At 37.6% G+C, this 22,761-nt stretch overlaps 1 protein-coding gene and 1 pseudogene across 1 annotated transcript in view; one reads left to right on the top strand and one right to left on the bottom strand.

The window, feature by feature from the left end:
* The window catches only part of SYN2 (synapsin II), a 198,629-nt gene that overhangs the window by 89,327 nt on the left and 86,541 nt on the right, over positions 1-22,761 (top strand). The gene's annotated exons all lie outside the window — the stretch shown is intronic.
* Positions 3,072-3,812, bottom strand: LOC110585040 (annotated as a pseudogene).

Below are 22,761 nucleotides of genomic sequence, written 5' to 3'. Positions count from 1 at the left end.
TGACTTGCTACATGGAATGGATTTGGCAAGGTTGACTTCAGAAAAGCAGGCTGAATCAAGGTTGTAAAAATCTTTGAAAACCAGGCAGAGCTTGACTTGAAGACATTTTTTAAAAATCCGAAGAGTGACACGTCAGATAGAGCTTTTGGAAGATCATGTAGTATGGCTGGCTGGGCCTCGATTTTCTGAACATTTGAATGCTGGGAAGGATAGTACTTAAGGCCTTTAAAGATTTTTATTTGTCAGAGAGAGAGAGAGAGAAAGAGAGCGCACAAGCAGGGGGAGGGGCAGGCAGAGGGAGAAGCAGGCTCCCTGCTGAGCAGGAGCCTGATGTAGGACTCCATCTGGACCCTGGGATCATGACCTGAGCCAAAGGCAGACACTTAACCAACTGAGCCACTCAGGCATCCCTACTTCAGGCCTTTAGAATTCACTGCTTGCTTGGAATCGGAGATTCTTAGAATTGAAGGGGATCTTAAGTGTTATTTAGTCTAATAGTTATCTGTCTTATGCATCAGAAATTCATGCAGAACTTTTTTAAAAAAATTAAGATTCCCAATTTCCACCTTAGATCTCTTTACTCAGACCCTCCATGTTGGGATCCTTGATTTTTCTTTTAATAAATTTTCCAGGTGATTTTCATAACTAGTCAGAGCTGTGGAACAATGTTTGAGAACCACAGGTCTAGACCAATCCTGTTTCTCATCCAATTCCCACCACTTCATGAGTGGAAAATTTGTTTCCAGCTCTCCTGTTTCTTAATTCATGTCCAGGACTTAATTCAATCCACCTTCACTTCTCCAACATTTTCTTGACCTGATATTTCCCTTTATATACCTATTTTCAAACAAAAACCAAAGCAAAATGAACAGCAACAAAAGTACCCAGCCACTTATTGTCCACTATTATACTCCTGGGTGCTTATCCATGTTTACCTTATAATTCTTAAAATAACTGTGTGGAGGATATTGTTATTCTGATTTCTGAAGAGGTTACATAACACTCAAGGCCACATAACTTGTAGGTGACAGAACTGAATCTTCAAACCGAGGTTGATTCTGTGCTTTATTTAATTTTTTCTGCTGCCTCCAATGTCACCTTCTACTGTGATTCTGCTGAGTAGACCTCCTCTTCATCAATGATGAGATCTACAAATTTAGGTTCTCAGATCCAGTCTAGTCTGAAGGTGTTCCACCATGTTCTCTTCTAGCCAAATCCTGTCCTAATCATGTCCTTGTTCCTTCTTGAAGTCTTCTTACTATACTTCTATCTATTGAGCTCTTTCCAAGCCCATCTGAATTCAGAACAGTTATTAGCTATGCCACTTACTTGGAATCCCTTTCACCACTCACATTATTTCATCTCTCATATATTATTTCTTATGTCCTTAACCAGACAGTAGGCTTCTTGAGATAAGGGACTGTATTTCATGTATCATTGTGTTCTACATCCTAGGTGTGTCAAAATGTTTTACATAGTTGGTACACAATAAATGTTTATTGATTGACCACCTGGAACATTTGGGAGATGAGAGAAGGGATTGTTGGGTCAGAATTTGAGGTGGCTTTTGAAATCATCTTTTAGGTTTCTTGACCAGTACCAAAGAGCTTTTGGAGCTCTGAAAGTAGCTTATAATATTTTTCCTTTTCCTACATTTTCATCACTTTTCTCAGCAGGGGACCTAATGACATTCCTTCTCTAGGTTCTGTTGGCCATCCTAATAACCCTTCCTCTCCTGGTCCACCTTTGACCTTGAACTTACCACTTCCTGCTTTGGGCCTGTGCCTTCATTAGTAAAATAAGATCAAAGTAATCATTAGGTATCTTTTCAGCTCTAATATTCTATGGTGCCATAGTCCAGAAGCTCTGTTGAATGATGAAGGAAATTACTTATCACATTTCCTTGTCATTGTAGAAGCCAAATTGGTTTGATGAACAGGTTCTGTAGAATAAAAACTTCTTCATCCAAGCCCCGGACTTAATGGGCATATTAGTATTGGTGGTCCCTATAGGTTTTTTATCAAAGGAAACTTCAGACATAGGGATGGTGATATCTGTCAGTGTTAGCTGCATCTGAGAGATATAAGCTAAGAAAATGTGATTGACATCATTAGACAGTGTGATATTACTCTCAAAGCACACCCCAGCATCTGAATTATTTTTATCTCATGTAGGTCAGAGTCTAGGTCTTGTTCCCTTTCCCTGGGAAGGTGGGTAGGTAGACAGTTTAATGATGGTTTTTTCCTACCAGGACATTTGGTTTTAATAATGGGCTCAAATGTTTCTTTGTTCCACTGGGAACTTAAACCGTAATAAGGAAACTTAGTAGTAAAAATACTTTGATGTGGGAAAAAATAAGCACCTTTTGCTGAAATCAGGTTGCTCACATCACTGACCCTGAGCATTATTCTTCTTTCCACATCCGTATTCTTTTTTTCTGAGTGTCCTGCCCCTCTTTGCTGATATCCTCACTAAATATCCTAACTGTACTAATAGGTCCTTTTCAAAAGCCCATTACCATCTCCATCTCCCCAACAGCCCTTTATCCTTTCTCTATAATTCTAATATAAGAAGCCTCTGTATGCAATTTAATGCTTAGTTCTCTACTGTCTTCCTATATTATTATCTCATTTATTATTATCTCATTGTATTATCTCTATATGTCTCAATGTGTGTTCATTTGTTTCCTTAAATTATTTGCTTTTTGAAGGCAAGGAGCTATCTTTGTTCATCTCCATAATCCTAATATCACTGAGATGGCCCCAGAAACAGTATAGAGGAGGGAGTGAAGGGAGTGCAAGGGACTTAACATTTATTGAATTTATGCCTTGTACTAGGGCTGTGTACCTTATTGTTTATTTTTCAATCTTTATGATAGCCTAAAGTTAGGAAATATTAGGTCCATTTTACTCCTAAGGAAACTTGACACCAGAGAGGTTAAGTCAGGGGGAAGGGAGGTCAGAGGCAGTGTGGAAACAGGCATATTTATTATTAGATTCCTCCCTCTCTGCCATTTACTTTTTTTTTTTTTTGGATGTCTGATCTTATTTATTTGTCACTCTTAGAAAATCTCATTTTTGACTGGACTCAGACTTAGAGGTAGAAGCTCTCATAGAGGACAGCCTCTGTTTCTTGGCAATCTGTTCCTGGCGTTTTCCTTTGGCCTCCTTTATTCTCTTAGCCAAAAGTTTAGCATATTCTGCAGCCTCTTCCTTATTTTTCTTAGTGTGCTGCTGCTTCAAAGCAATACGCCAACGTTTGTGCTGGAGGACATGTGGAGTAACAAGATGCTGAATCTTAGGCGCTTTGGTTCTAGGTTTCTTACCTTTTTGTTTAGGGACTTTCTCACAACATACTGGCGGACATCATCTTCTTTAGAGAGATTGAAAAGTTTGTGGATTCTGCTGGCTCTTTTGGGCCCCAGGCACAGTAGTATCAGTGAGTCCAGGAATATCCTTCTCCCCTTATTGTACAATGACCAAGTTGAGAACACTGAGATTGGCATCCACAGTGCAACCCCGAACAGATTTGTGCTTTCTCTCTCCAGTCCTCCTTGGTCTATAGCAGCAATGCCCCTTACTCAGCAGCAGGAGGACATGGCCATGGGTCAAGACACCCTGATTCATGGGGAAGCCTTGTTTGTCATTGCTACCACTGATTCAGACCACATAACCCTTCCATTCTTCACCCAGAGCATCAGCAGCAACTTCTGTGACCATATACTTCTCATAAAAGGTACAAAGCTTGAGTTCATCATCCACTTCAATGAGTTTCTGGCAGCCAGTAGCTGGGAAAGAGATGTTCAGCTTCATCCTGAAGCAGCCTACCGCCTCCGAGGCACCACAAAAAAGAGGCCCTTCTGCCATTTACTTTTTGTTTTACCACAGTAAGTTATTTAACCTCTCTGAGCTTCAGTTTCAAGATGGAGATAAAACTACCTTATTGGGTACTTGTGAACCTTAATGAGAAAGATAATATAAATAAGGAACCTTTGGGTGCTTGGCCCATAAGCAGCTAATAATTGAGACATTTGAAGATAGAATGGACAGGACTTGCTATTGGATTGGTTGTGGTACACAAGAGGAAAAAAAATGAGGCATGACTCCTGGTGTCTGTCTTGAACAGCTGAGAAAATAATGATATAATTTACAGAGAATCTGGGACACTAGAAACAAAACAGTTGTGAAAGGGAAATGACTAATTTTGAGATGTTGAATAGGTAATTGAATATGCAAGTCTACAGCTCAAAGGAGTGATCTGAAACAAAGATATATATAAAATCTGGGAGTTGTTGGCCTGTATGTGGTAACTGAAGCCCTCAGGTAGAAGAGAAAGATAAAGAGCAGAGTTAGAGTATCTATATTCTGTAAAACTTCAATATTTAAAAGTGAGTAGAGAATAACCGAACAAAGGCAACTTAAAAAGGTAGCCAGATGGGTTGGAAAACCAGGAAGGTATAGTGTCAGAGAAGCCAAGAGAAGAAAACATTTTAAGAATGAATTATTACACATGGTATCTTTCTTTTTCACCTTCCATTTATTCTTCAGCCCAGTACAGTCTGGCTTCTACACGATCCCCTCAACTGCACTGAAATGGCTCTTTTCAAAGGACCATAATCCACAGTTGGACACATTTAGTGGGCATTTCTCCATCCTCACTGAACAGCATTTAGCACAGTTGACCATTCCCTCTTTCTTTCCCTTACTTCTGTGGCTCTTCTTTTTTAGTACCCTTTCATAGTTATTCCTCCTCTACCTGATCCCTAAATGTTGGGATTCCTGAGGGCTCAGAACCAAGCTCGTATCTCTTCTCTTTCTGAAAATTCTTTTCTTAGGTGATCTCAACCATTGCTATAGATTTGTTATGACTTTTTTTTTTAAAGATTTTATTTATTTATTTGACAGAGAGAGACACAGCGAGAGAGGGAACACAAGCAGGGGGAGTGGGAGAGGGAGAAGCAGGCTTCCTGTTCCTCCCTTCCTTGCAGGGAGCCCGATGTGGGGCTCAATCCCAGGACCCTGGGGCCATGACCTGAGCCAAAGGCAGAGGCTTAACGACTGAGCCACCCAGATGCCCCAATTTGTTATGAGTTTGATCTAATAACTTCCAAATTTTTTTTTAAAGATTTTATTTACCTGACAGAGAGGACACAGCGAGAGAGGGAACACAAGCAGGGGGAGTTGGAGAGGGAGAAGCAGACCTCCCGCCAAGCAGGGAGCCTCCCACAGGGCTCGATTCCAGGACCCTGGGATCATGACTGAGCTGAAGGCAGACGCTTAACGACTGAGCCACCCAGGCGCCCCCTTTTTTTTAATGATTTTTTTAAAAAATATTTTTATTTATTTATTTGACAGAGAGAGAGAGAGAGACAACGAGAGAGGGAACACAAGCAGGGGCAGAGGGAGAGGGAGAAGCAGGCTTCCTGCTGAGCAGGGAGCCCGACGTTGGGCTCGATCCCAGGACTCTGAGATCATGACCTGAGCCAAAGGCAGACACTTAATGACTGAGCTCCCCAGGTGCCCGAACTTCCAAATTTTTATTTTCAGTAAGATTTCTCCAGTGAGCTTCAGTTTTCTGCATGACATCTCCACTTACATGATATGTATATATATATATATATATATATATATATATATATATATATATATATATCTCCCAAGCAGAACTGTTGAATATTTTCCCCTTCAAACCTGTGTCCTCTTCAACACTTCTTTTCATCTTAATAAATAGTGCCACTGTCCAAACCAGTCAAGCTCGAACTTTGGGGTAAGCTTCACTCCCTGTCATTCTTGACAACTAACACCAAATCAAATGTGTTCTATTTCCAGACTATCTCAAATTATCACATTTCTGTCTGGTCTAGGTCCTATTAGTTTTCACCTAGCCTCCTATCTACTTTTTATGCCTTCAGTCTTGGCTTCCTATAATTCTTTCTCCATACTGCAGGGAAAGAGATCCCTTAAAAATATAAATTTGGTATGGCATGTATGAGTTAAAGATGAAATTAATCACTTTCACATTAAAACAGATTCTTGCTGGTTCCTTCAGAATCCTACAGCAGGTTAGGGGGTGGCTTGGAAGAGAACCCAGGTGTCTAGAGAACCAGTCCAGAGCTCCAGAAGGACACTTACTAATAGGATTCCAAGTGACATTTTCTCAAAGTTAAGTAAAAAGAAGGCACATGGCTTTTCTGTTAATTATAAGACTTCTGCTATTAGATTTATATTATAAAATTAATTTGTGATCATCAGCTTTTGCTTATGCCTGAGGGCTCAGTGCCTTTGATGAGTTATCAGCAGAGTGAGAATCAATTCAAAAAACATTTCCTCAGTTCCTTCTCTGTGTTAAATTTTAGGTATACAAAGATGAGTAAGGTCTATACCTTATATCTGTCCTCAAAATTCACAGTCTAGTAAAGCAAACAGAGTAGATTAAATATTAGCTATATAAATGCATATAAGGAGGGCTGTAGAAGAAGATGTAGGAGTGATTGATTTGGCTCTTGGGTAGATGGAGTGAAGACCTAACAGAGGAATTAACACTTACACTAGATCATAAAGGATGAATTGGCATTTGCCATAACAGAGAGAGGGCATCTTGGAAGAAAACATGATCACAAGCATAAAAATACATCAGATAATGTTACGGAAATACTTCATAAAATTACACAGTGACTCTAAATCCCAGAGGAAAGAAATTGTGCACCAGAAGATAAAGATTCTGAGGAAACAGAAATAAGGAAAAGTGAAAAGTGGATCAAGTTAAGAATTGCCTAAGTCAAAAAGGAAACAGTTATGTCAGTGAGAATGATGGAGTGCAGCTATCTGACAAATCTCTCCATAAAAGTGATGTAATCACCTTTATGAATCAGTAGGGGAAAAAAGCAATGTGCTTTTTGGGCCAAACTTGTCAAAATCTACTTTGTCAGAACTGTGGAAATTAACTGTAGGTCTACAGCAATCCAAAGAGCATCTTGAAGAAAAATGGCTGAATCTCCATGAGAATGAGGATGGAGCTCCTTCAAAGTCCCATATCCAAAGAATTGCCATTATTTGACTTGTTTGATGGTTCCCTGGAAGACTCCATTTGTAAGGCTTGTCTTTATTGACCTGACTGGAAACTTGCCCAGTGAGAAAAGTCTTTTCTCTGGGGGCATTTTCTAAAAACAGTCAGTGGCAATGGCTTATTTAACATCATGGCTGCCTGAAGTAGTAGAAACTTAAAAGGAAAAGTTGAGGAATGAGATGTCCATAGAAGACTTCAAAAAGCTCTGGAATATTACTTGCAATTTAGAAGGCCATGCACATGTGCAGGGCTGTGTGTATGTGCAGGATTTGTAGGCTACAGCAGAGTTGTAAGCTGCCTGGCTGAGTATTGAAGTCCTATCCCAAGACACAGAGATCCTTCAGGAAAGACTAGACTTATTGGTTCCAGGCATTTAAGGAAATCTCTGTTCAATTATTAACAGACCACTAACCTAAATGAGCAGAGACTTCACTGGCTACACACAAAGAATACAGACTTTTCCCATCAAAGTCACTAAACAAACAGCAGCAGTAGTGCTTTGACTTATTCCCATGTGATCTCATTTATATGTGGAATCTAAAAAAGAAAAAAGGAAAACCAAAACAAAACAAACCAAGGTCAAAGATATAGAGAACAGATTGGTGGTTGCCAGAGTTGAGGGATGGGGGTGGAAGAAACGGTTGAAGAGGGTCCAAAGGTACAAACTTCTCATTATAAATAACTTATGGGGATATAATGTACAGCATGTTGAGTATAATTAATAATACTGTACTGCATATTTGAAAGCTGCTAAGAGGGTAGATCTTAAAAGTTCTCATCACAAGAAAAAAATTGTAACTATGTAAGGTGATGGATGTTAACTAGACTTATTGTGGTGGTCATTTCACAATGTATACAAATATTGAATCATGTTTTACACCTGAAACCAATATAATGTTATATGTCAATTATACCTCAATTTTAAAAAAGAATTAAAGGAAAATATGAGAATTTTTTTTTAAAGATTTTATTTATTTATTTGAGAGAGAGAATGAGATAGAGAGAGCATGAGGGGGGGAGGGTCAAAGGGAGAAGCAGACTCCCCGCTGAACAGGGAGCCCGATGTGGGACTCGATCCCGGGACTCCAGGATCATGACCTGAGCAGAAGGCAGTCGCTTAACCAACTGAGCCACCCAGGCACCCGGAAAATATGAGAATTATGTATACCCAAATAGAGAATAACAATGAACAGAAAAATATATAAGGGTATATAAAATAGATATAAAAATACATAGATATATAAAGATATATAGATATATAAAGGTATATAAAATAGACATTCTGCAGTTTCAAAATACAATAACTGAAATGAAAAATTCACTAGAGAGGTTCAACAGCAGATTTAAGTAGGCAGAGAAAAAGAGTCAGTGAACTTGAAGATTGTTCAATTGAGATTATATAGTCTGAAGATTAGAAATAAAAAAGAAAGAAGAAAAATGAACAGAACCTCCGAGACCTGTGGAATATCATCAAACATACCAACATAAACATAATGGGAGTCCCAAAAGGAGAGAGAGAAAAAGCAGAAACAGTATTTGACAAAATAATGGTAGAAAACTTCTCAAATTTGATGAAATACCCAAGAAGCTCAATAAGCTTCAAGTAGTATAAAGTCAAAAGAGATATACACCTAAATCATCATAATCAAATTATCAAAGCCAGACCCAAAGATAATTTTGACAGCATAAAAAAATATGACAGCATAAAAAAAACCTCATCATGTATAGGGGACCCTCAAAAAGATTAACAGCTTATTTTTCATCAGAAATGATGGAGGCCAGAAGGCAGTGGGATGACATATTGAAAATGCCAAAAGAAAAAGACTGTCAATGAAGAATTCTATATCCAACGACATCATCATTAAAAAGTGTAGGCGAAATTAAGACATCCCCAGATTAACTGAGAGAGAGAGAATGAGCAAGAGAAAGAGGGTGGGGAGAGAGAATGAATTCATTGCTGTTAATGAATAGATTTAAAATAGATTTAAAGGGGCACCTGGGTGGCTCAGTTGTTAAGCTTCTGCCTTCGGCTTGGGTCATGATCCCAAGGTCCTGGGATCGAGCCTGCATCGGGCTCCCTGCTTGGTGGGAAGCCTGCTTCTCCCTTTCCCACTCCTCCTGCTTGTGTTCCTGTTCTCACTGTCTCTCTGTCTAATAAATAAATAAAATCTTTAAAAAAATAGATTTAAAGTCACAGATAGGTGGGGGAATGGGGTAATTGGGTGATGGGCATTAAGGAGGGCACATGATGTGATGAGCACTGGGTGTTATGTGCCACTCATGAATTACTGAACTCTACATCTGAAACTAATGACACACTATATATTAACTAATTGAATTTAAATAAGTTAAAAAAGAGAAAAAAATAAAGTCACAGATAGTTTAAAAGTGAAAGCGTGAAAAATATATGCCATGCAAATAGTAACCAAAAGAGTGGGAGTGGCTATACTAATATTGGGCAAAACAGACTAGACACAAATTGTAACTAGAAACAAAAAAGGATATTATATATTGATAAAAGGTCAATCTATCAGGAAGATATAACAATTATAAACATACATCTAAATATACAAAGCCTCAAAAAAACCCTGACAGAATTGAAGGAAGAAATTGACAGTTCAATAATAATAGTTGAAAACTTGAGTACTTCACTTTGAATAATGGATATATTACCTAAACAGAAGATCAATAAGGAAATAGAGGACTTGAACAACACTAAAAACCTACTAGATCTAACAGGTATCTATAGAGCACTTTACCTAACAATGGAAGAATGCCTGTTCTTCTCTAAACATATGGAACATTCTTCAAAATAGACCAGACATTGGGGTGCCTAGGTGGCTCAGTTGTTAAGCATCTGCCTTCGGCTCGGGTCATGATCCTGGGGTCCTGGGATCGAGCCCCACATCGGGCTCCCTGCTCCGCAGGAAGCCTGCTTCTCCCTCTCCCACTCCCCCTGCTTGTGTTCCCTCTCTCGCTGTATCTCTCTCTGTCAAATAAATAAAATCTTAAAAAAAAAAAAAGACCAGACATTAATCCATAAAGCAAATCTCAATAAATTTTAAAGAATTTAAATCTTACAAAGTATGTTCTCCAACAGCAATGAAATGCAACAAATATGGAAACTAAACACATTCTTTTTAAATTTTTAAAAAAATTTTAAAAAGATTTATTTATTAGAGAGAGAGTGAGAACAAGCAGGGGGAGAGGGAGAGGCGGGCTCCCCATTGAGCAGAGAGCCCAATGTAGGGCTAGATCCCAGAATCCTGGGATCATGCCTTCAGTGGCCTGACTGAGCCACCCAGGCGCCCCAACTACACACATTTTTTTTTTTAAGATTTTATTTATTTATTTGACAGAGAGAGACACAGCGAGAGAGGAATACAGGCAGGGGGAGAACACGAGAAGCAGGCCTCCCATGGAGCAAGGAGCCTGATGCGGGGCTCAATCCCAGGACCCCAGGACCATGACCTGAGCCAAAGGCAGACGCTTAAAGACTGAGCCACCCAGGCACCCCCAACTAAACACATTCTTAAACAACCAATGAGATAAAGCAGAAATCACAAGAGAAATTAGAAAATACTTTGAGATTAATGAAAACAAAAACACAGCATACCAAAATTTGTGATGTGGTTAAAACAGTACTTAGAGGGAAATTTATAGCTGTACATGCCTATATTAAGAAAAAAGAATGATTTTAAATGAATAATGATCCATTGACCTTAAAAAAAAATGAAAAAAAGAGCAAACTAAATCCAAAGCAAGCAGAAAGAAGAAAGTAAAAATTAGAGTGGAAAGAAATGAAATAGAGAATAGAAAAACAATAGAGAAAAATCAATGAAACCAAAAGTTGGTTCTTTAAAAAGATCGACAAAAATTGACAAATCCTTGCTAGACTAAGAAAAAAAGATACAAGATTCGAATTACTAAAATCAAGAATGTAAGAGGGGACATTGTTATTGGTCTTGGAGAAATAAGGATTTTATTAGAACACTATGATCTCTTATGCCAATAAATTAGATAATCTAGTTAAAATGGCAAATTCCTAGAAAGACACAGAGTGCTGAAACTGACTCAAGAAAAGATAGAAAATCCAAAGAGACCTATAAAATTAAGGAGATTGAATTAATAATAATTTTTTAAATTATCCCATAAAGAAAAGCTTAAGACCAGATGGCATCGCTGGTGATTTCTAGCAGATATTTAAAGAAGAATTAACACCAATCCTTCACAAACTCTTCCAAAAAAATGGAAGAGAAGGGAGCATTTTCTAACTTACCCTATGAGGCAATATTACCCTGATACTAAAACAGGTAACACATTATAAGAAAAGAAAACCACAATACTCCTTATGAACATATATACAAACATCCTCAACAATAACAGAGAATTGAATTTGGCACCATATAAAAAGGATTATATATCACAGCCAAGTGGGATATATCCCAGGAATGTAAAGTTAGTTCAACATATGAAAATCAGCCAATATAATACACCATACTAATATAATAAAAGCCTACATGATTATTTCAATAGACACCAAAAAAGCATTTGACAAAATCCAACGCTTTTCCTGATAAAAATGTTCAATAACCTAGGAATCAAAGGGAACTTCCTCATCCTGATAAAAGACATCTATAAAAAATCCACAAGAAATATCATACTATTATCATCATACTGGTGAAGGAAAGCTGTCCCCCTAAGATCAGGAACATGACAAGGATGTCCACTTTCACAATTTCTATTCAACTGGAGATTCTAACCAGGATAATTAGGTAAGAAAAAGAAATAAAACGCTTCTAGGTTGGAAAGGGAAAATTCAGTTGCATTTCTATGTGCTAGCAACTAATCATCTGAAAATGAAATTTAGAGAACAATTCCACTTATAATAGCATCAAAAGGAGTAAAATACTCAGGAATAAATTTAGCAAAGGCACAAGACTTGTACACTGAAAAACTATAAAATACTGTTGAAAGAAATTAAAGAAGATCTAAATAAATGGAAATATGTTTATGGATCAGAAAACTGTTAAAAGATGACATTACTCTCCAAATTGATCTGCAGATTCAGTGCAGTCCATGCCCAAATTCCACTTGGCTTTTTCTTTTTTTTATGTGCAGGAATTAACAAGCTGATTTTAAAATCATATGGAAATTCAAGGGACCCAGAATAGCCAAAGCAATTAGAGGACTCACAATTCCTGATTTCAAAAGTTACTACAGAGCATGATTACAAAGCTATTGTAATCAAAACAGTGTGGTACTGACATATGGGTCAAACATATAAACATATAGGTGAATTAAATAGAATTGATTGTCCAGAAAATAAACCCATTTATCTATGGTCAATGATTTTCAACAAGGGTGCCAAGACCATTCAATGGTGAAAGAAGTCTTTTCAATAAATGGTGCTGGAGCAACTGAATATCTACATGCAAAAGAATTAGATTGGACTCCTTCCTCACAGTATATCAAAAACTAACTCAGTATAGACCATAGACTGAAGTATAAGAGTGGAAACTATAAGATGCCTAGAAGAGACCGAGGATGTTAGTCTTTTTGACCTTGGATTAGAAAATGGTTTCTTAGGACACCAAAAGTATAAGCAATACAAATAAAAAATGATAAATGTCATCAAGATTAAAAATGTTTGTGCTTTACAGGTACTGTTTATTAGAAAATAGAAGAAAAGAGAAAATAATAGCAATATATTTCATTCTCCTCTTTTCAGCTGCCCCAGACTCAAACTAATATTTGTTTCTGTCATTCATTCCTGAATTTTAGCCCCCAACCTGTATTTCTTTTCCAGATTAGACCCTAAACAATTGTTTTACTATATCTTAATGCAAAGTCTTGGAAATAATCGGATATAATTAGGTCTCATTCCTTAGATTTATTATTTATCTTCTTCTTGAGTAGATGGCTGAGAATTGTTGTCTTTGAGATTTTTTTTTTAAATGAGCAAGCCCTGGAACTCAGATAAATTTACACTTAATGTGATATTGTGAGAACTTGAAGTAGAAGAAAAAGTATAATGTTCATGGCATTTAAACTCAGGATATGGAGTGAGAGCAATATTAAAAGCAAGGCAGAAACAGAGGCTATACTGAACTACAACAGATAGGAGAGAGGAAAGAAGTATTAAAAAGACATAGTCCTGTAGGAATAAAGAGCATTGAGGGATCAGGTGAGATTTCAAATGGCCCATAAAATGGAGTAAAATGAAGCCATAAAGAATATGAGGAAGCTCTTTATGTACTGATATGGAACAATTTCTAAGATACCTTTTTAAATTAAAAAAGAGAGGGAAGTACAAAGTATATGCAGTATGCTACCCTTTGCATTAAAAGGAAAAATTATATGTTTTATTACTTACATAAGCATAGAATATCTGTGGAAAGAAGCAAAGAAGTTGAAGACATTTGCCCCCTTTGGTGATGGGAACTGGATGGATTTTACTGTAGTAAACTGTTAGCATGGTGGCAGAGCTATTTTGAAGATTCTTCCCATTATAACTATATCTTTGATAATTTACAGTAAAAATAATATTTTTAACCATTATTAGACCCTCAGAAACAAGGAAAATCTCCAAGTTCCCCTATTCCCCATCCCTCTATGAATTTAAAAAAAGGATAAGGGAAAAAGTGAGTGCAAATTGAATTGAGAAATGTAAGCAATAAACAACCCCAAAAGCTGAATTAGCCTTGAGGGAAAAGGCTGACTGATATCAACACTGGGATATACAGACTAAGTGCTGTGTCTTCTGAAAGGTGGTTCCTGACCCTGAAACTTTACTGCTGACCACATTAAGATAGTTTCTCAGAGAAGTCTAAAATGATAAAATTGCTAATGTGATACTTCATCCCAATCCTGACTCCTGAAAGCATTTATATGCAAAGCTTTTCTGGAGGAAAGCATCCTTAACTTAGGTGTTGAGGATTCCCCAAAATTAAATTCAACCAAATATGAGCTCACAAGCAAAGATCATGAAACTTATGAGGAAACAAGACACCCATGAGTGAGATACATCAGAAATAACAAACAGCAGATTCAGACTCCCAAGACTTCTGATATTAGAGCTTTCAAATGAAGAAAGTAAAATCTTTATGAAAGATATGTTTGAGGAAATATAATATGAAATTACTAGGAAGAATTGAAAAAGAACAAAATAGAACTTTTATTTATTTATTTATTTTATAATTTTATTTTATTTATTTATTTATTTTATTTCTCTGTGAGAGAGAGAGAGGATGGAGACTGAGCAAGCAGGGGGAATGGCAGGCAGAGGGAGAAGCAGGCTCCCCAGTGAGCAAGGAGACCGATACAGGACTTGATCCCAGGATCCTGAGATCATGACCTGAGCCAAAGGCAGAAGCTTAACCTACTGTGCCACCCAGGCATACTAAAATAGAACTTGTAGAAATAAAAATTATAATTGCAAAAAGACACTCAATAGATTGGATTGAATAGCAGCTTTAATACAGCTGCAGAGAAAATTAATAAATTGAATGTTGACCTATAGAAATTGCCTAGAATATAGCACACAGAGAGACAAGTAGATGGAAAATATGAAAGTGAAGTTATGTGATATGGAGAATAGAATTAAAAGGTCTGAAATCCATCTACATTGTTGTCCCAGAGATGAGGGGAAAAAAGAGAGACATTATCCAAAAAGATAATTTGAGCTGATAAACCTAATCTCTGAAGAAAGCACAAAACAAGATATTTTTAAATTTGGGGAAAAAAAACCACCACCTTACACTATACACATTGTAGTGAAACTAGAATACCTAAGAAAAAGAGAACTTCTTGAAAATAATCAGAATGAAAAATCACCTATAGAAGAACTATAGTTAGACTTATGTAGTCAGCAGTGCTGTTACAAATATTTCATTTTCTTTTTGCCTTATTCTGTGAAGTTGAGTGTGGCATGTAACTTTCTTTGGCCAATGAAATGTGAACAAAATGAATGTCACTTCCTGGAACACCAGTATATGATTCATCATTTCCCTTTTTCCTGTCTAAGCTGTTATGGAAGAAGGTGCCATGACAGAGCCTTTGAAAACCTGAGTCCCTGAGTCACTGAGGGACAGAAACTTCTGCAACTTGTGTAGAAAATGTAGTGTGAGCAAGAAATAAACTTTTGTTGTGTTAAGCAACAGAGACTTGGGGGATTATTTATTACTGAAGCATAACCTAGCCTATTTGACTGATACAGATTACAGATCCTCAATAGTGGTAATAGGAGCCAGAGGAATGAAAATTCTATTTCCAAAGTGATGAGAGAAAATAAGTGAGAACTTGGCATTATGTAACTATAATTACTAACGCTTAGAGTTTACAATGTGCCAGATACAGTTATAAGTTATTATCCTCATTTTATGGATGAGGAAACCGAGGACCAGAGAAATGATATGAATTTCCTAAAGTCAATGGTTAGTAACAGACAGAGCAGGTATTAAAAATCAGGCATCTGCTGTAGTCCACCAATTTAATACTGTCTCTCAAGAATGAATGTGAACCATTTAGCAGAGCTTTGTTTAAGGAATGTTAGGAATAAGGAAAATAATCCCAAAGGGAAAGTCTTAGATGTAAGAAAGAAAGGAGAGCCAAGAAATGAAACTTCTCTTTAAGTCTAAATGAACATTGTATAAAATAATAATGATAATGTATAATTATGGAATTTAAAAAGACAGAATTAAAATCCCAGACAACAATAGCATGCCAGTCTAAAGGGGGATGATTAAAGTAAAGTATTCTAAGGCATTGCTTCTCAGTAGCAGTGAATCATTTGGGAGCTTAGAAATGCAGAATGCCAGGCTCACCTCACTATTACTGAATTGGAATTGCTTTTTTAACACTCCTCAAGTGATTCATATGGACATTAAAGATTGAGAAGCACTCTTCCAAGGTCCTTGAATTGTTTAGGAAGGGGGATTATGGTATCAATTAACTTCAAATGTAATGAAAGGAAACAGTATAATTTCAAGAATAACCAAAAGAAATAACGTGTATATAATTTCCAAATTAGCACAGGACTCAGAAAATTAAATTAAAAAAGAAGGGGGCAGGAAAAGAGAAAAAATATGTACAGAGCAAATGAAAAGCACAGTTCAGCTGAAGTGTAACTGTCATTCCATTCAATGTAAGTGGCCAAAATTTGCCAGTTAAAAGAGAGAAAAATAAATAAAAGAGAGATTATCAAATGGCATTCATTTATTTATTTAAAGATTTTATTTATTTATTTGACAGAGAGAGAGACAGCGAGAGAGGGAACACAAGCAGGGGGAGTGTGAGAGGGAGAAGCAGGCTTCCTGCTGAGCAGGGAGCCCGATGTGGGGCTTGATGTGGGGCTCAATGTGGGACTCGATCCCAGGACCCTGGGATCATGACCTGAGCCGAAGGCAGATGCTTAACGGCTGAGCCACCCAGGCGCCCCTCAAATGGCATTTTAAAATAACCCAACTGTATGCTTTTTACAAGAAACACACCAAAGCATAAGGTCATGAAAGTGAAAATATCAAAAAGGTATACCAGGCAAACACTAAACATAAGAATGCTAAGGTAGCAATAACACCCCGACAAAACTATTTAGAAAGAAAAACAAAAAAGGTTGGGTAACCAGGTTAATATCAGACAAAATACATTTTAGGGGAAGAGTTTCAACTCAGAAGATTGATTAATTCTAAAACAACCTTGAAATATATAGAGCAAAACTGATAGAACCACGGGGAGAAATTTACAAATGCAGTATATCACTAGGAGATTTCAATACATCTTTCGTAATTTTTTAAATTCAAGCTTCAAAAAAGCAATAAAGATGTAGAACATTTGAACAATATAATTAATATGCGTGAGTGATCTAATAGGCATTTTTTACAGATCTTCCTGTCAACAATTAGGGAATATACATACAATTCCTATTGTAATGTTTTGTTGTATTAGTTTTTTATTGCTGCTTAACAACACCCATTTATTATCTCACAGTTTTGTAAGTCAGTAGTCTGACGTGTGGCTGTGTTCTCTGCTGAGGGTATGATAAGTGTTAGTTGTGCTGCTGGAGATACAGGGGAATAATTGTTTCCAATCTCATTCTTTTTTTTTTATGTTCAATTAGCCATCATTAGTTTTTGATGTAGTGTTCAATGATTCATTAGTTCTAATCTCATTCTTGATGTTGGCAGAATTCAGTTCCTTGTGATTATAGGGCTGAGATCCTGTTTCTTACTAGCTGTCAGCCAGGGGCCACTCAGCGTCTAGAGGCTGCCTGAGTTCCTTACTGTGTAGCCTTTTCCATCTTTAACCCAGCAGTGGCACCTCAGATGTTTCTTGTGCTTCAAATCTCTGACTTCCCTTTCAGCTGGAGAAAAGTCTCAGCTTTTAACAGGCTTCTGTGATTTAACTTGATCACAGGTTATTTATGGCCACCTAAATAATCTCCCTATATTAAAGTCCATTGTGCCATATAATAAACTATCCATGGGAGTATAAGCCATCCTATTTAACAATCCTGGGATTAGATTGGGAAATCTGGGACCACCTTAGAGTTCTGCCTACTGCATTTGTGTAAATCTTTTATCTAATTTACTAGATGGGAAGAGTCTTTAGGGCAGGTTAATGCCTGGCACATAATAACACTTAGTAAATTCTGATATTTACATTATCACTGACTAATAATTAATGTGTTAGAAGTATGAGATTATAATTTTATTCATGTTTAATCCCTAGTATCTAGAATAAAGTATGATTTATAGTATAGTTTTAGCAAATACTTAGATGAATAAATGAAAGAATGAATAATTATGTAATTCGGAGCAATAGCCACTATTCTGATGGTTATATAGCAAGATATATTTTTCTAAAATAATGTATAATTAAGTTTGCAATTTCTTTGTAGTTTTCATGAAATTATAGTCTTAAAAGTTTTTGTTTTCAATTGATGCTTTAAAAGCAAAATTCTACAAATTACTTATTCACATAAATATGTTTTATATTTTTTCCTGGTGTAAAGAAATGAGCACTGGAATAGGAAATGAAAGACAGATTCAGGGGCACCTGGGTGGCTCAGTCTTTAAGCGTCTGCCTTCGGCTCAGGTCATGATCCCAGGGTCCTGGGATCGAGCCCCGCATCAGGCTCCCTCCTCGGCGGGAAGCCTGCTTCTCCCTCTCCCAGTCCCCCTTGCTTATGTTCCCTCTCTCGCTGTCTCTCTCTGGCAAAAAATAAAATCTTTAAAAAAAAAAAAAAAAAGATAGATTCAGATCCTGACCCAGGCACTAACTAACTAGAGGAGTGTGTGTGTGTGTTTTCAGGGTGAAGACAATTTGGATTACATAATCTTTTAATTCCAATGTCCAATGCTACTATTTCATATACTATTCAACCGTTCAAACATACTATTTCACATAACAATGTGCCTTATACATTCCAGGTACCCGGCAAAAATATTCCAACTAAAGGAAAAAATACTTGAAGTTAGGTACCAGAGAGATTAATGGATGCCAACAATAGCTTCCAAGACAAATTTATCTTTGCAATTGAAAGTTTATTACCCGGGGACTATCTAATGTTAATGTTTTCCTTCCTGCTTGAGTAGCTTTTTAACCTGCAATTTTGAGTGATGGTTATTGTTGCAATTTAATGACATTTGCTCAGCCCTTATTGACTATCTGCTCAAATAATAGATTAGCAAATACTAATCCCATCAGAGGGCTTGTCTGTATAATGATGTCACTGTAATCAGGCTGGGTAATTTAATTCTCTGCTTAGCTCAGTTGCTAACCGTCATCCAGAGAGGTCATTCCCATTTGAGATGACTCAAGTGGAGGCTTCTGGCATATGATACTGTATTTTCAAGGATACTAAATAAGGAGGAGCCATATGACTTGTTTATCATCTCTACCCTTCACCTTTAACCCAACATTTCCTAAAATCATTTGGCTACAGAAGCCCTGCCACAGAACACTCAATAAATCTCATAGAACCACAGTTTGGGAAAGGCTGATTTTTTTCTAATCTAAGAAACTAAGACCAACTCATAGAAGCAGTATAGAGTACTTTCATTAGAGGTAGCTTTAGACATCTGGTTGAACTCTTGGATTGAAGACAGTTGCCCAAGATAATGAGTTGGTGACAGTGTTTGGATCAAAGTAATCTAGATTACTTGTCTCTCACTTCTGTGCTTTTCTCACTATATTGCAGTTCTTAATAAAAAGATAAAATCACCTAGGTATTATGATCCATAAGCCCTTTTTTGCTGAAAATGACCATACCTTTAACATTGACTGGGCTTCCGTTTGGGGATAGGAGTGAAAAGAGGGCTTTGACTTAAAGCATATACTGGCTTTTGTTTAAAGAATGTCACAAGATAGCCGTTTTCAGTTCCAGTTTAATTTTTGTTTTGTTTTGTATGTGCAGTCCTTTTAAGCAAAGGTTTCTTATCTCCCTTTCTCCCTTCAGGAGTAACAGCTATTATTAAGTTATCAGACTCTAGTGTAAACTAATCAGCCATCTTCATTTCTAACATCTGTACTATTAGAATGTGTGTTCCAAGTGAGGACCTGCATCCTTCATAAATTATTTAATGTTTTTTGGGGGGTTTATTTTTAATTTCCTTTTGTTTGGTTGGTTGGTTGTTGGTTTTTAAGATATAATCAGTCTGGCAACCAGTTTTCTCAGAGCTTTTCTTGACCCTATACTTAAGGGAGAAGGGGGGAAATAGATGGAAAGTTTCAGGGAAGGAAGTTGTATGGAGAAAACTCAAATATCTATTCTTAATACTGAGCTTTCTGATTAAAAAGAAAATGTGGCCATAAAGACTCAACACGGTTTGCAGGTTGCCCCTGCTTACAGTTTGTTATTCCATCTCTAAATATCTATTTCTTTACATGTTGAAGTTTTTTTTAAGTTTATTTATTTCTTTTTAGTAATCTCTGCACCTAACATCATGCTCGAACTGATGACCCTGAGATCAAGAGCGCTCTTCTGATTGAGCCAACCAGGAACCTCCATGTTGAAGATTTTTTATTCTTGCTTTCTCTTGCCAGAAAGTGCCATTGTCAGAAACCATTTTAAGAGAATATTTTCTAGGAAATTGAAAGAAGTTGGACTCAGGATAGGAACACAGTTGGGGGCTTGGGGACATGGAGAGGTATAAGGCAAGAAACAGAAAGAAAGGCACAGGAGACACAGCTACCAAAGGCACCGTAGTGCAAAGTACTTGGACTCTGAAGTCACCAGACTTTCTGATTTTGAGCTATGTCATTTTGGATAAGGTATTTAATCTCTCTGGGCTCATTATCTGTTCCCTAAAATGAGGATAATACCCCTTATCTTCAGGATTATGAAGATTACATAAATCAAAGTATGAGTGTTTATTATATTATCATATTCATCAAACAATTAGAGTTTGCCTGTGAGAAGTGAGATTGAGAAGCATTTTTTTTTAAAGATTTTATTTATTTATTTGAGAGAGAGAATGAGATAGAGAGAGCATGAGAGGGGAGAGGGTCAGAGGGAGAAGCAGACTCCCTGCTGAGCAGGGAGCCCGATGTGGGACTCGATCCCGGGACTCCAGGATCATGACCTGAGCCGAAGGCAGTCACTTAACCAACTGAGCCACCCAGGTGCCCGGGAAGCATTTTTAATTTCTCCTTTTTTGGAAATATTTATGATAATTATGTAGTATCAGAAAACCAGTAAATATATTTTTGCTTAAATATAAAAAAGAATTATGTGAAGTGCCAGACATTTATTAAGTGCTCAATTGGTTCTTTTTTCCTCTCTCCTTTCCTTCTTTCTCCAACACACTCCCCACCACCAAGGTCCTTGATTTATCTCTTACTACCACCTGTTTCCTCTGTAAGGAAGAGAATAAGACCCAACTATACAGACAACCCCTCTCATGGGTTTGAGTAGATACAGAACGAGAGGAGGAAACTCTGCCAGTCAAAGCATACAGATTCAGGACTCAAGCTCAGGAGAAATTCAATATGAATTTGTATCCTGGCTCCTATAATTTACTAGCTGAATAACCAAGATAAGTTATTTTTTTTTTAATTTTTAAAACTTGATAGAGAGGGAGAAATGGGGAGAGACAGAGGGAGAAAGAATCTTTTTTGTTGGTTTGTTTTTTCAAGATTTGTTTATTTGAGAGAGAAAGCAGAGGGAGGGGGAGAAGGAGGGGAAGAGAATCTTTTTTTTTTTTTTAAGATTTTATTTATTTATTTGACAGAGAGTGAGAGAGGGAACACAAGCAGGGGGAGTGGGAGAGGGAGAAGCAGGCTTCCCACAGAGCAGGGAGCCTGATGCGGGGCTCGATCCCAGGACCCTGGGATCATGACCTGAGCCAAAGGCAGACGCTTAACTGACTGAGTCACCCAGGCACCCCAGGGAAGAGAGAATCTAAGCAGACTCCATGCTGAGCCTGAGCCTGATGGGGGGGGGGGGGGCTTGATCTCACAAGCCTGAGATCACGACCTGAGCTGAAAGCAAGAGTCGGTCACTCAAATGACTGAGCCACCCAGGCATCCCGAGAGAGAGAATCTTAAGCAGGCTCCTCGCTCAGTGCAGATCCCAACTGAGGGCTCAATCTCACGACCCTGAGACCATGAACTGAGCCTTAACAGACTGAGCCACCCAGGTGCCCCTAACCAAGACAAGTTATTTTGATGAAACTTCAATTTTTATTTTTTTAAATTTAAATTTATTTTTAAATTTATTTTTTTAATGTTTATTTATTTATTTGAGACAGAGAGAGCACAGTGGGAGGGTCAGAGGGAGAGAGAGAGAATCCCAAGCAGACTCTGCTGAGCACAGAGCCTGACCTGGAGCTGCATCTCACAACCTTGAGATCATGACCTGAGCCTAAACCAAGAGTCCGACGCTCAACTGACTGCACCACCCAGGCACCTCTGTTTGTTTCCCTTTTATTTATTTTTTTAAAGATTTTATTTATTTGAGAGAGAGAGAGAGCATGAGAGGGGGGAGGGTCAGAGGGAGAGAAGCAGACTCCCCGCTGAGCCGGGAGCCCGATGCGGGATTTGATTCTGGGACTCCAGGATCATGACCTGAGCTGAAGGCAGTTGCTTAACCAACTGAGCCACCCAGGCGCCCCTTGTTTCCCTTTTAAAATGTCAATAATTATAATATTTACCTAGTAGAGTTGTAGTTTGTATATATTTAGCATAGTATCTGGCACATTGTGACACTCAATGAATGTTAGTTGCCATTATCATTATTATTGTCATTATCAGTATTATCAACATCTCATCCAACTGAGATCCCCTTCAGGTCCTTAGACAATCCTAAATGAACTTTTATTTTTTTATTTTTTAAAGATTTTATTTATTTATTTGACAGAGAGACACAGTGAGAGAGGGAACACAAGCAGGGGGAGTGGGAGAGGGAGAAGCAGGCTTCCCGCGGAGCAGGGAGCCCGATGTAGGGCTCGATCCCAGGACCCCGGGATCATGACCTGAGCTGAAGGCAGATGCTTAATGACTGAGCCACCCAGGCGCCCCCTAAATGAACTTTTAAAGAATTGGCAATTCCTAAGCAGTTTGATAGGGTGGCTCAGAGAAAATGGTCTTCATTTTTAGCAGGTCTTCCTTTATAAATCTTTCTCTTCTTTATCTTAAATAGGACTTCTGACTCAAACGCTTTGAATAGGTTTTTGGTGTCAATATATTGGCCACTCT

The sequence above is a fragment of the Neomonachus schauinslandi genome, chromosome 1 (assembly GCF_002201575.2).
Source record: "Neomonachus schauinslandi chromosome 1, ASM220157v2, whole genome shotgun sequence".
Classification (NCBI taxonomy): Eukaryota; Metazoa; Chordata; class Mammalia; order Carnivora; family Phocidae; genus Neomonachus; species Neomonachus schauinslandi.
This window is presented reverse-complemented; position numbering and strand designations above follow the sequence as displayed.